The sequence below is a fragment of the Penaeus monodon genome, chromosome 41 (assembly GCF_015228065.2).
Source record: "Penaeus monodon isolate SGIC_2016 chromosome 41, NSTDA_Pmon_1, whole genome shotgun sequence".
Classification (NCBI taxonomy): domain Eukaryota; kingdom Metazoa; phylum Arthropoda; class Malacostraca; order Decapoda; family Penaeidae; genus Penaeus; species Penaeus monodon.
This window is the reverse complement of record NC_051426.1, coordinates 4,468,726-4,479,622: the sequence shown is the minus strand read 5'-3', so window position 1 is coordinate 4,479,622 and position 10,897 is coordinate 4,468,726. Positions and strand designations below refer to the sequence as shown.

The window sequence follows — 10,897 nt, the reverse complement described above, 5'->3', positions numbered from 1 at the left end:
CCTGTTTTTTCCCAAAAAAAAATAAAAGTAAAAAAAAAAATTTGAAATAAAAACAAAAAACCAAAAAAACATAAAAAATAAATAAATAAAAAAATAATTAATAAAACTAGTAAAACACATAAAAACTAAAACTAAATGAAAATCTGTCAGTGATACATGGAATATCCCTAGTGTCCTCTGTGAGCCTCCAATACTTCCAATACGCGCGCGTACATATACAAACGCATGCACACGCAATACGTATGTGTGTTCTCCCAGAGTTCAGTATGTAATACGTATACTGTGGTTACGAACAAGAATAAAACAAGAAGAAGGGGAAGCAGGAAAGAATGAAAAGCAGACGAGAAAGGAGCAACTATAAAACCGAAGAGGATGAGAATTTTTTTTATGGAAAACAAGGAATGAGAGAGAAAAAGATGGAAAAAAAATAATCCTCAGGACTCCAATACACAAAGAAAAACAACAGTAATATAATTTATAATATAATAATATAATTAAAACAATAGTGATGACATTGCTTGATATGCCTCTTTCTTCCTCTCCCTATGTCTTTTTCGTTCTTTGTGTATTCTCTCTGTATTCTCTTTTTTAATGATTGTCTCTTTGTTGTTCGCAAAGATGTTGACCTGTGCAAGGGAAGGGAGGTCGAGGGACTCGTCTCGAACAATCTGAGGTTTTCACACACACACACACAAAACACACACAACCACACACACACACACACACACACACCACACACACACACACCACACACACACACATACACATACATACACCACACGCACATACACAAGAACTCACACAAACACGCAAGCACGCACACACACACTACTCACAAGCACACTCGCTCCACACACGACCCGCTAAAGCCTTTGCTCGAAACGTTCGAGCGTGACTTCGTCGCCGAACGGACATGTTTGGCACAGACTGTGGTGAGAGTGGCTGCAAGAATCTGCAATCATATTTGCAATATTTTCATTTGCGCACTCGGATGAACCTTATTCATGTTGACAAATTCGAATCCGGTCAAATGCATTCCTTGTATTGCGAATATAATTTTCCCATTCATACCTTTTCTATATTTTCGCACTCGGTTAAGTGTAGAGAGCTTCAGTCGGGCATTATTTCTTTAATAACTTTTCTTTGTTGTTGTCCTTAATTTCTTTTCCCATCTTGTAATTTCTTTTCTTCAACAGAACGGATTCTATATGATTTATTTTTTTTTCCTGGATTAGATGTATTATGCTGTTGCATCATGCATTATTTGTAGTTGGTGTAGGACAAAAATTCATTATTAATTTGCGCTCGTGTCCCTGAAGCAGATGACGCGCCATTTCCTCGCTCAGCGAAACGATCCAAAACACGTCCGTCCGATACATTACGATGTAAAAATATATATATATATAATAAATAAATTTAAAAAAATAAAACAAAATGATAATAATAAATAATAAGAATATTATTAATAATAGAATGACGTCGCGCTCAGATTTTTTTCCGAGAAGGCGAAAGAAAAACAGGGAATGTCTACTAATCGACAGATTAGCAAGAGCGATTTGAAATCTGGCATCGCACAGCACAATAACACACAACGATTTCCATGGATGCCAGATAAGCCTTCCACGGCAAAGTGATGATAATAATAATAATAACAACAATAACGTAATGATGAACAGGCAAATAGATGAATAAGAAGACAAGAAACATGTGAAGGGCGTGGGACCGACGCCTCGGCGCCCAAGAAGAAAACGGGAAGCTCCTTTCCTCGGGGCGTTTAAAAAAAAAAAACGGGGGGGTTGACGCTCACACCTCTCTTGCTCTCTCCCACGTCTCTTTCTCCACCCTGCCTCTCTATTCTCCTCTCTTCTCTCCCCCCTCTCTCTTCAATCCCAATTCGCGCCGTTTAAACCGCGAGAAGGAGCTTCCCGTTTTCTTCTTGGGCGCCCGAGGCGTCGGTCCCACGCCCTTCACATGTTTCTTGTCTTTTTATTCATCTATTTGCCTGTTCATCATTATCGTTATTGTTGTTATTATTATTATTATCATCACTTTGCGTGGAAGCTTATCTGGCATCCATGGAAATCGTTGTGTGTTATTGTGCTGTGCGATGCCAGATTTCAAATCGCTCTTGCTAATCTGTCGATTAGTAGACATTCCCTGTTTTTCTTTCGCCTTCTCGGAAAAAATCTGAGCGCGACGTCATTCTATTATTAATAATATTCTTATTATTTATTATTATCATTTTGTTTTATTTTTTTAAATTTATTTATTATATATATATATATTTTTACATCGTAATGTATCGGACGGACGTGTTTTGGATCGTTTCGCTGAGCGAGGAAATGGCGCGTCATCTGCTTCAGGGACACGAGCGCAAATTAATAATGAATTTTTGTCCTACACCAACTACAACTAATGCATGATGCAACAGCATAATACATCTAATCCAGGAAAAAAAAATAAATTCATATAGAATCCGTTCTGTTGAAGAAAAGAAATTACAAGATGGGAAAAGAAATTAAGGACAACAACAAAGAAAAGTTATTAAAGAAATAATGCCCGACTGAAGCCTCTCTACACTTAACCGAGTGCGAAAATATAGAAAAGGTATGAATGGGAAAAATTATATTCGCAATACAAGGAATGCATTTGACCGGATTCGAATTTGTCAACATGAATAAGGTTCATCCGAGTGCGCAAATGAAAATATTGCAAATATGATTGCAGATTCTTGCAGCCACTCTCACCACAGTCTGTGCCAAACATGTCCGTTCGGCGACGAAGTCACGCTCGAACGTTTCGAGCAAAGGCTTTAGCGGGTCGTGTGTGGAGCGAGTGTGCTTGTGAGTAGTGTGTGTGTGCGTGCTTGCGTGTTTGTGTGAGTTCTTGTGTATGTGCGTGTGTGTGTATGTATGTGTATGTGTGTGTGTTGGTGTGTGTGTGTTTGTGTTTTGTTTTGTGTGTTGGTGTGTGTGTTGTTGTGTGTGTTTGTGTGTTGTGTGTGTGAAAACCTCAGATTGTTCGAGACGAGTCCTCGACCTCCCTTCCCTTGCACAGGTCCAACATCTTTGCGAACAACAAAGAGACAATCATTAAAAAAGAGAATACAGAGAGAAATACAAAAGAACGAAAAAGACATAGGGAGAGGAAGAAAGAGGCATATCAAGCAATGTCATCACTATTGTTTTAATTATATTATTATATTATAAATTATATTACTGTTGTTTTTCTTTGTGTATTGGAGTCCTGAGGATTATTTTTTTTCTCATCTTTTTCTCTCTCATTCCTTGTTTTCCATAAAAAAAATTCTCATCCTCTTCGGTTTTATAGTTGCTCCTTTCTCGTCTGCTTTTCATTCTTTCCTGCTTCCCCTTCTTCTTGTTTTATCTTGTTCGTAACCACAGTATACGTATTACATACTGAACTCTGGGAGAACACACATACGTATTGCGTGTGCATGCGTTTGTATATGTACGCGCGCGTATTGGAAGTATTGGAGGCTCACAGAGGACACTAGGGATATTCCATGTATCACTGACAGATTTTCATTTATTTTAGTTATGTTTTACATATTAATGTAGTTTTATTTATTTATTTTTACTGTGTTTTACGGTCAGTTTACTGTTTATTGTAAGCTTTAATCTTTTTTTTCTTAATCCTTTTACTTCTATTTTTGGTTAAAAAATTTCATGTTCGCTCTTTGTATAAAAAATGTTAAAATAACTGTCGCCACGATGACGTGGCCCAGCTGTATAAATACCTCTGTAAAATAAACCCGCAGGGGAGTTGTCTCTGGACTCGGTGTTTGAGTGTACCCCCGGGATTACCCTATACTGTGGCGTCGGGGGGGGGGCAGCAAGGACGGTTGTTTTTTACCATCTTTTAATGCCAGTTAGGATATTGCTGGACCCTTGTGATCTCTGTTTTGCTGCATCTAAACATCATTTGCTGGAGAGCATTGCAGCGATCCTTTATTTTTTCCATTGGACTCGTTTTGACCTGCTGCAGTGTGGGCTGAGCTCAGCTGGTGCAGCAGATGGTGCCGGTGCTTGAGTTGACGGGGCTTTTACTCCTATGGTACTGGCACTGTGGCCGGTTGCCATGGCTTTCTGTACAGGGGCCATCACTGTTGACCCCACATGATCAAGCTCGGGGCTGGGATAGACTTCTTTGGGAGGAAGGCTATTCATTTTCCTGCCCTTTGGACAGAAAGCTCTTAATGGAGAATTGGCATTGTGCTCCTGTCGACAGTTCACACATTTCCGAGGGACAATTTTACCTTAGGAGATCTTTTCTGTGCATTCTGAACTTTCATGAGGAAGAGCGCAGTACTGGCATCGCGGTGTGTCTCGTGGGGAAGCATAATCCGTGTCCCCATTTTGAGCAATTAGAGCAAAAAGGTGTCAGGGATTTGAAGACGGCACATCTAAAGAGTGCCATGCCTTCAACCATTTTAATAGTTTTGAAGATTAGCCCCCCTTCGTACGTTATAATGACTCTCTGGGTCATCATTCCAATAATCTTGCATAAATGACACGTTCATTGTATGTTGTCCTTTCTTCCTTTGCCAAAATTTCTGGCCTTTTCAAGTATTTCAGCTCCTGCACCGGTAGTTGTTATATCAGCAAGTATATGTTCATTTTTGCATCTGACGGAAACATCAGTTTTCCCAATTTTCAGTTCTATCGTTGCGTGTGCCATATTAAAAGGGTCCATTTTAGTGGCCTAGAGACCAAACGATGTTTATCTCCACACAGGTGTTCCTCGTTGATTTTTTTTTTCAGCCACTTCGGACCCCATCAACATCCTGCCTCCCTTACATTTTCATTTGTTGGTTCGTTGGTGTGCGTTGGATCTTTCGGTTTTCATTTTCATGTTTCTTCTTTTTGTCACTTTAGAACTTCTGATTATGTGAACATTATTACACACTGGATCAATGAACAACTGACATGTCTGCGAATACCTGATTGTCAAGGTAACACAGACCCTCTCGGGACACGTCACGAGGTCACGGGAGGACACCATACACGTCCATACACTGTGGTGTCGTGACATAACTGGGGAAGAGAGAATGAAGGAAAGAGAGAAGGAAAGAAAGGAAAGAAAGAGAGAAAGAAAAGAAAGAAAGAAAGAGAAAGGGAATAAAAGAAAAAGAAAATAAAAGAAAGAGAAAGGGAATAAAAGAAAAAGAAAATAAAAGAAAGAGAAAGAGAGAAAGAAGGAAAGAAAAACAGTAGGAATCTCTACTTTGCATTAATATGCCTCAGAAGAGATAGATTGATAGATATTAGCCTCATAGAATAAAAGGCTTTGTATTGCAAAATAAGAAAGAAAGAAAGGAAAAAGGTTTTCTTTAGCAAAAAGTTAAAAGGCGCATTATTCATTTACGTCAACGAAATGGCTCTTAAATTGCATAAACCAATTCAACCTCATCTAAAAAAATTAAAAAAATAATAAAACGTTAAACGTTAACAAATAAATAAATAAAACAGATAATTAAGATGAATAAAATACACACACACAAAAAAAATCTATAGTAACTACAAATTCTTCATACTTTGTCTTCAAATTCAAGCATGTGAGCAAAATCTAGGAAAAATTGAGCGTTCAACTTTAGTAATTAACAACTATGACGATGGTGATGGACAACGATAAATATAATAGGAGTCATAATAATAATAACGAAGAGAGCAATAATATCAATAACGACAACAATTATAATAGTATGATAACGATGATGACAATGATAATAATAATGAAGTAGTAGTAGTAGTAATAACTGTAACAATAATATAACAATAACAATAACATAACAAAAAAAAACAACAATAATATTAATAACAGCAATAATCACAAACAACCAAATAATTACCAGAAATAAAACCAGTCCCATAACCTTCTCGACTTGAAAGTATATCAAAATGGCCGAAGGACCAATCACGAGAGAGGACGCGTTTTTTAATCAGCCAATGAGACTTCGTCGGTTACACCTCCAGTGATGAACAATGGATGCCTTTTTTTTCAACACTTCAACTTATGTCCACAGCTTTCACATTTCAGGTTGTTATTCGCTCAGTGCGCTCGGGGTGAATGGTTTCGCCGCAGGCTGCACCGTGCCATCAGCTGGCTATCGTTAATATTGTTACGCCGGCCGCCTCGTCTTTCTGCCACCAACACAAGGCAGGCTAGGCAGACGGCGTGCTATCCACAGGGTCGTGAACACTGAACAGCTCCAAGAGGCACCGAGCACCACAGCGTCCCAGAACACCACGAGGGGAAACGCCAAATGGCGAGGCAGGGCACAAAATGAACACAAAATGAGTCTTTCCTTTATTTACACCAGTTATTTACACGTTCACTTTTCTATAGGCACAATACAGGGGAAAACACTGCACGATACAGCTTATAACAGGGCAACACAAAGTTTATCAGGTCACAAGGGCACACACGAGGTCTTCACAGGAGCAGCACCCAACTGTGTCTCCCTCTTGGCTTGTTCCTCCGCTCCTCCGCTCACAGCCAGTTGCGTCATGTTTGCCCAGGTCCCTTCATGTTAACACATGCCCAGGTCCCTTCATGTTAACACATGCCCAGGTCATCCTTTTCATGTTAACACATGTTTCGCACAGAGACAAAGACCCACTGGCGTAGCACTATCCCCCCCTATCAAGCAGACGACCCATCTGCTCTGACATACCTAAACATGAAACAAACTACAGAAAATTTAAATAAAATTAGTCCTCAGGAACAAATAAAATTCTTTCAAACAAAAGTAACCATAATTGTAAATCAGTTCTCAGAAACACAAAAATCTTTCATCCAGCGCGGATGACATCAGAGAAGGCCGCTACCACTGTATATGGCCCTTCCCAGGGGCTCTGTAGCTTCGGCGAGAGCCCTCGCTTCCGACGCGGGTTATGCAGCCACACTCTGTCACCTATGTTGTACCTCACTTCCCTCATGCGCCGGTCATAGGTCTCCTTCATGGCATGGCCGGCTACCTTGAGCTTGCCACGCACTCGTCGCTGCATCTCCGCCAGCTTAGCGGCGCTCCGGTGCGCCAAGTCCTCAAGGAAGTCAGGCAACGGCCCCACACCAACCAACTCCTTGCTCCTCGACGACTCTTCTGGATGCTCCACTTCCTCACAAGTGCCGAGCTTTGCACCAGCTGGCACCTTCTGGGCCTTATCAGAGAAGTTAGCTACCAACACTGTAACTAACCCCTCCCCTGGTCCAACAAGGCTCCGCCCAACCGCTATGCCATCAGCCAGCTGCAGGTTTTGAATGGGCTTCACGAGGCCCTCTACTCCACGCATCACTCTTGACAGTCGACACCAGATTCTAGACTCTGTCCTGGGGGCAAGGTGCAGTCGCTCAGCCGTAACTACCTCTGCACAGCCAACCTCTGGAAGCAAGGGCACATCTTCACCGTGCACCCTCACCAGCTTCCGTCCAAGGTCGACACATGCCTTACTTTGCGTCAGGTATTCAAGGCCCAGCCAAGCAGTGCTCGTCCAGATCGGCCACATACACCGGCAGCCGCTGCACCGTGCTGCCCACGCCAATACGAGCCTCCACTGGCCCCTTGAGCTGCACACAATGCCCCGTGACACCACACAGTCTCTGTGGTGCGTCTGGAAGTCGCATAATGGCCAACATATCAGGCCGCACAAGGGTCTTCTCAGCCCCAGTGTCCACTGTCAGGTGGCATGGCTTCCTATCTACTGAACCCTCCACCTGCATCGTGCTGGTTCAACGGCAGCTTACCCAAGTCGGGGCCCGGGAACCGAGGACGGCTGGGTTTCGGTCCCCTTCTCCAGTCTGTCCAAGTTTTTCGCCTGTACCACTTCCTTAGCCTTAGGACATGCACTCGGATGGTGACCATACCTGCCACAGTCCTTGCAGCACTGCTGGAAGGCATCAGAATCCGTCCGGTTGATAGGACGTGTTCTCCGCTCCCTCCGACACCGACTACGTCTGTGCCCTTCCTCACCGCAGCCCCAACACAAGCCTTGGAAAGTGCTCAGGCTCACCTTCCTCAATGCTACCTTCTCCACTTTAGCCTTCCGGCCCCAGAGGTCATGGCGGGGCTGAGCAGCTGGCCCTAGGCCACTGGTTGCCTTCAGGAAGGCCTTGTACTCCAAGGCCCTCGCCAGCGCCACCTGCAGGTCCTCAGGGTGTGCCTGCTTGACGTAGATTTGCAGCTGCTGGTCCTGCAAAGCGTCAACAAAGAAATCGTGGGCCAGGACCACGATCATCTCTTCCGCAGCCGCAGGGTACGACCTCCTTACCAGCGCCTCCACATCCTGCGCCAGCTGGGACAGTGTCTCGCCACGCTCACGAGTCCGCTTCTTCAAGTGGGCCCGATATACCTCGGCCTGGTGGTGGTGCCCGAAACGGCGTTTCAAAGCCTCCGCCACGTTGGTGTAAGAGGCATGTTGGGATGGCGGCAGATGCCCCAACACTTCCACCGCGGGGCCCCTTAGCGCTGTTACCAGCTGCAGGGCCTTCTCTTCCTGGCTCCAGCCCTGGGCAGATGCCAGCATTTCAAATTGGGCGACATATGCCTCCCAGGCCACCTTCCCGTCGTACTCAACTGGCTTACGCCGAGGGGCTGCAGGGTGGAGAACGCGTGCCGTGAACTAACAGGCCCGGGGGGGAGGAAGAGGGTGAGGCAGGCAACGAGGCGGGTTGACCGGGTCCGAGTTTGCCGCCACCTATACCCAAGGGAGCGGTTCCGATGGGTCCCCAGCCTTCTGCAGCGACCACTAGCTCCGACACGACGATGCGAGGCCCGGGGGTTTCCTGCCACGGACCCCAGGCAGACCCCAGTAAATCTGACACTCTGGCATCTGTTGCCAGAACCTCGTCTGCCTTCTCTGCTTGCAACATTACTACCTCATGACGCCGCCTTTCCGCCTTCACTTCCTCCCTCAGGCCCTGAACCTCGCCCAACTACCCATCACTTCCCAGGAGATTGCATTCTACACAGGGAAAATATACTCTCAAAGGTATTGCAAAATCTAATATCTGGTAAGGGCGCTCTGCTATCACAGCCTTTTGTAAATGCATAGGGTGAGTTCTCGGAAAGGTTGCATATTGAAAGGAGCAAGAGTAGTAGTAGTGCCCACTAAGCTCCGTAAGCAAATATTAGGAGAGTTACATGCAGATCACCAGGGAATCGTAAGGACAAAATCAAAAGCCCGGACATTTGTATGGTGGCGGGATGTGCACTGCAACAGATGAATCCTAAGAAAAATAAAGTCACATCCTTGGGAATATCCTAGTGCAGCATGACAAAGGTTACACGTTGATTATGCTGGTCCATTCTTAGATCATTATATATATATATATATATATATATATATATACATATATATATATACATATATATATATATATATATATATATATATATATATATATACATACATATATATAATATATATATATATATATATATATATATATATATATATATATATATATATATATATATATATATAGTTGTGGATGCATATAGTAAGTGGCCTGATTTAGTACAAATGAATTCGACTAATTCCCCTAGTACAACAAAGGCTTTGACAAAAACATTTGCAACACACGGCATTCCGGAACACATTTTTTTCTGACAATGGACCTCAATCTATTTTGTAGAGCTAATAACAACCATATATTAAGTGTAACATACTGTCCATCTACAAATGGTAAGGTTGAACGTTTTGTTCAGACCTTTAAGGATAATATGAAGTGCCGATGGTAAATGTATTGATAGGTTTCTACTGCATATAGAACTACGCCACATGCAACAACGGTTTGTTCATTTTCTTTTCTGTTGATGGGAAAGAGGATTAGGTGTTGACTGGACTTCATGAAACCTGATTTTGTAAAAGGAAGGATAGATGAAATGAGGGAAACAGTATGATGGTGAGAACATATATCTCCTCAGATAGTAAATGGTCTGCAGGATGCGGAAAGGTTACGTAATCTACACTTTATTGTCAAAGTGTATGGTAAAAATCTGAGAGACATAAATCAGCTAAGACCACCGCATTTAAACAATTCAATGGACTCCGAAAAATTAACAGAAAATGGTGAATTAGATATTAGTCTGTCATACATTCCTAATGTTGAAGATCAATCCAAGACCATGTCCAGACCAGAACCTGAAGCTGTTGCCTCTTCTCAGGATTCTCGGAATGATAAGGCAAATGTACAAGATCCTCAACCACAAAACTCAGACAAGGGAACTCGCTCACAGAACAACCCGAAGAAAGTTACCCAAGTACCTGACTGATCACATATAATCATCATCAATAACGGTATGCTCATGTTTGAGCAGCCGTGGACCTCTCCACCATCCTTCGCCACTCAACTCGATCTTACGCTTTTCTTTCCACTTGTACCACTTGTATTTCTTTATGGGGGAAGGAAGTGTTATGTATATGAACCTAGTTTTATACTTTGTATTAGGATAACTAACAATATAATTAAGTTACCCCTCGCAACGCGTTTTCTGTGTACGCGCTCGTTCTTCCGGCAAGCATGTAGACTACTAACACTGATAAAAGATCTTAATTAAAAGAAGCAGCACTTCACAAGAAGGTATATGATCAACTTATAATTATTATTATTACAGAAGGTTACAGGAAGACCCAGCGTTACATAGTTGGCGACGAACACGGGATTACCTTAAAGGATTTATTAGACCAATAAATTATACATTCCAGGTCAGTATATGACGTATTGATTAATTTGTGTGTGGTCAGGCACAACAAATGTGACCAAGTATAAAACATAAATAATTTAATAGAAACAATGACTATTGTTGCCTGTGCACATATCGAAACTTGTTAATTAGAAGCGTACGCATATGAAATAAACCCAAGCCTCGCTC

General features: G+C 42.5%; 1 protein-coding gene across 1 annotated transcript in view; it reads right to left on the bottom strand.

Moving 5' to 3' along the window:
• The window catches only part of LOC119598589, a 27,114-nt gene that overhangs the window by 15,358 nt on the left and 859 nt on the right, over positions 1–10,897 (bottom strand). The gene's annotated exons all lie outside the window — the stretch shown is intronic.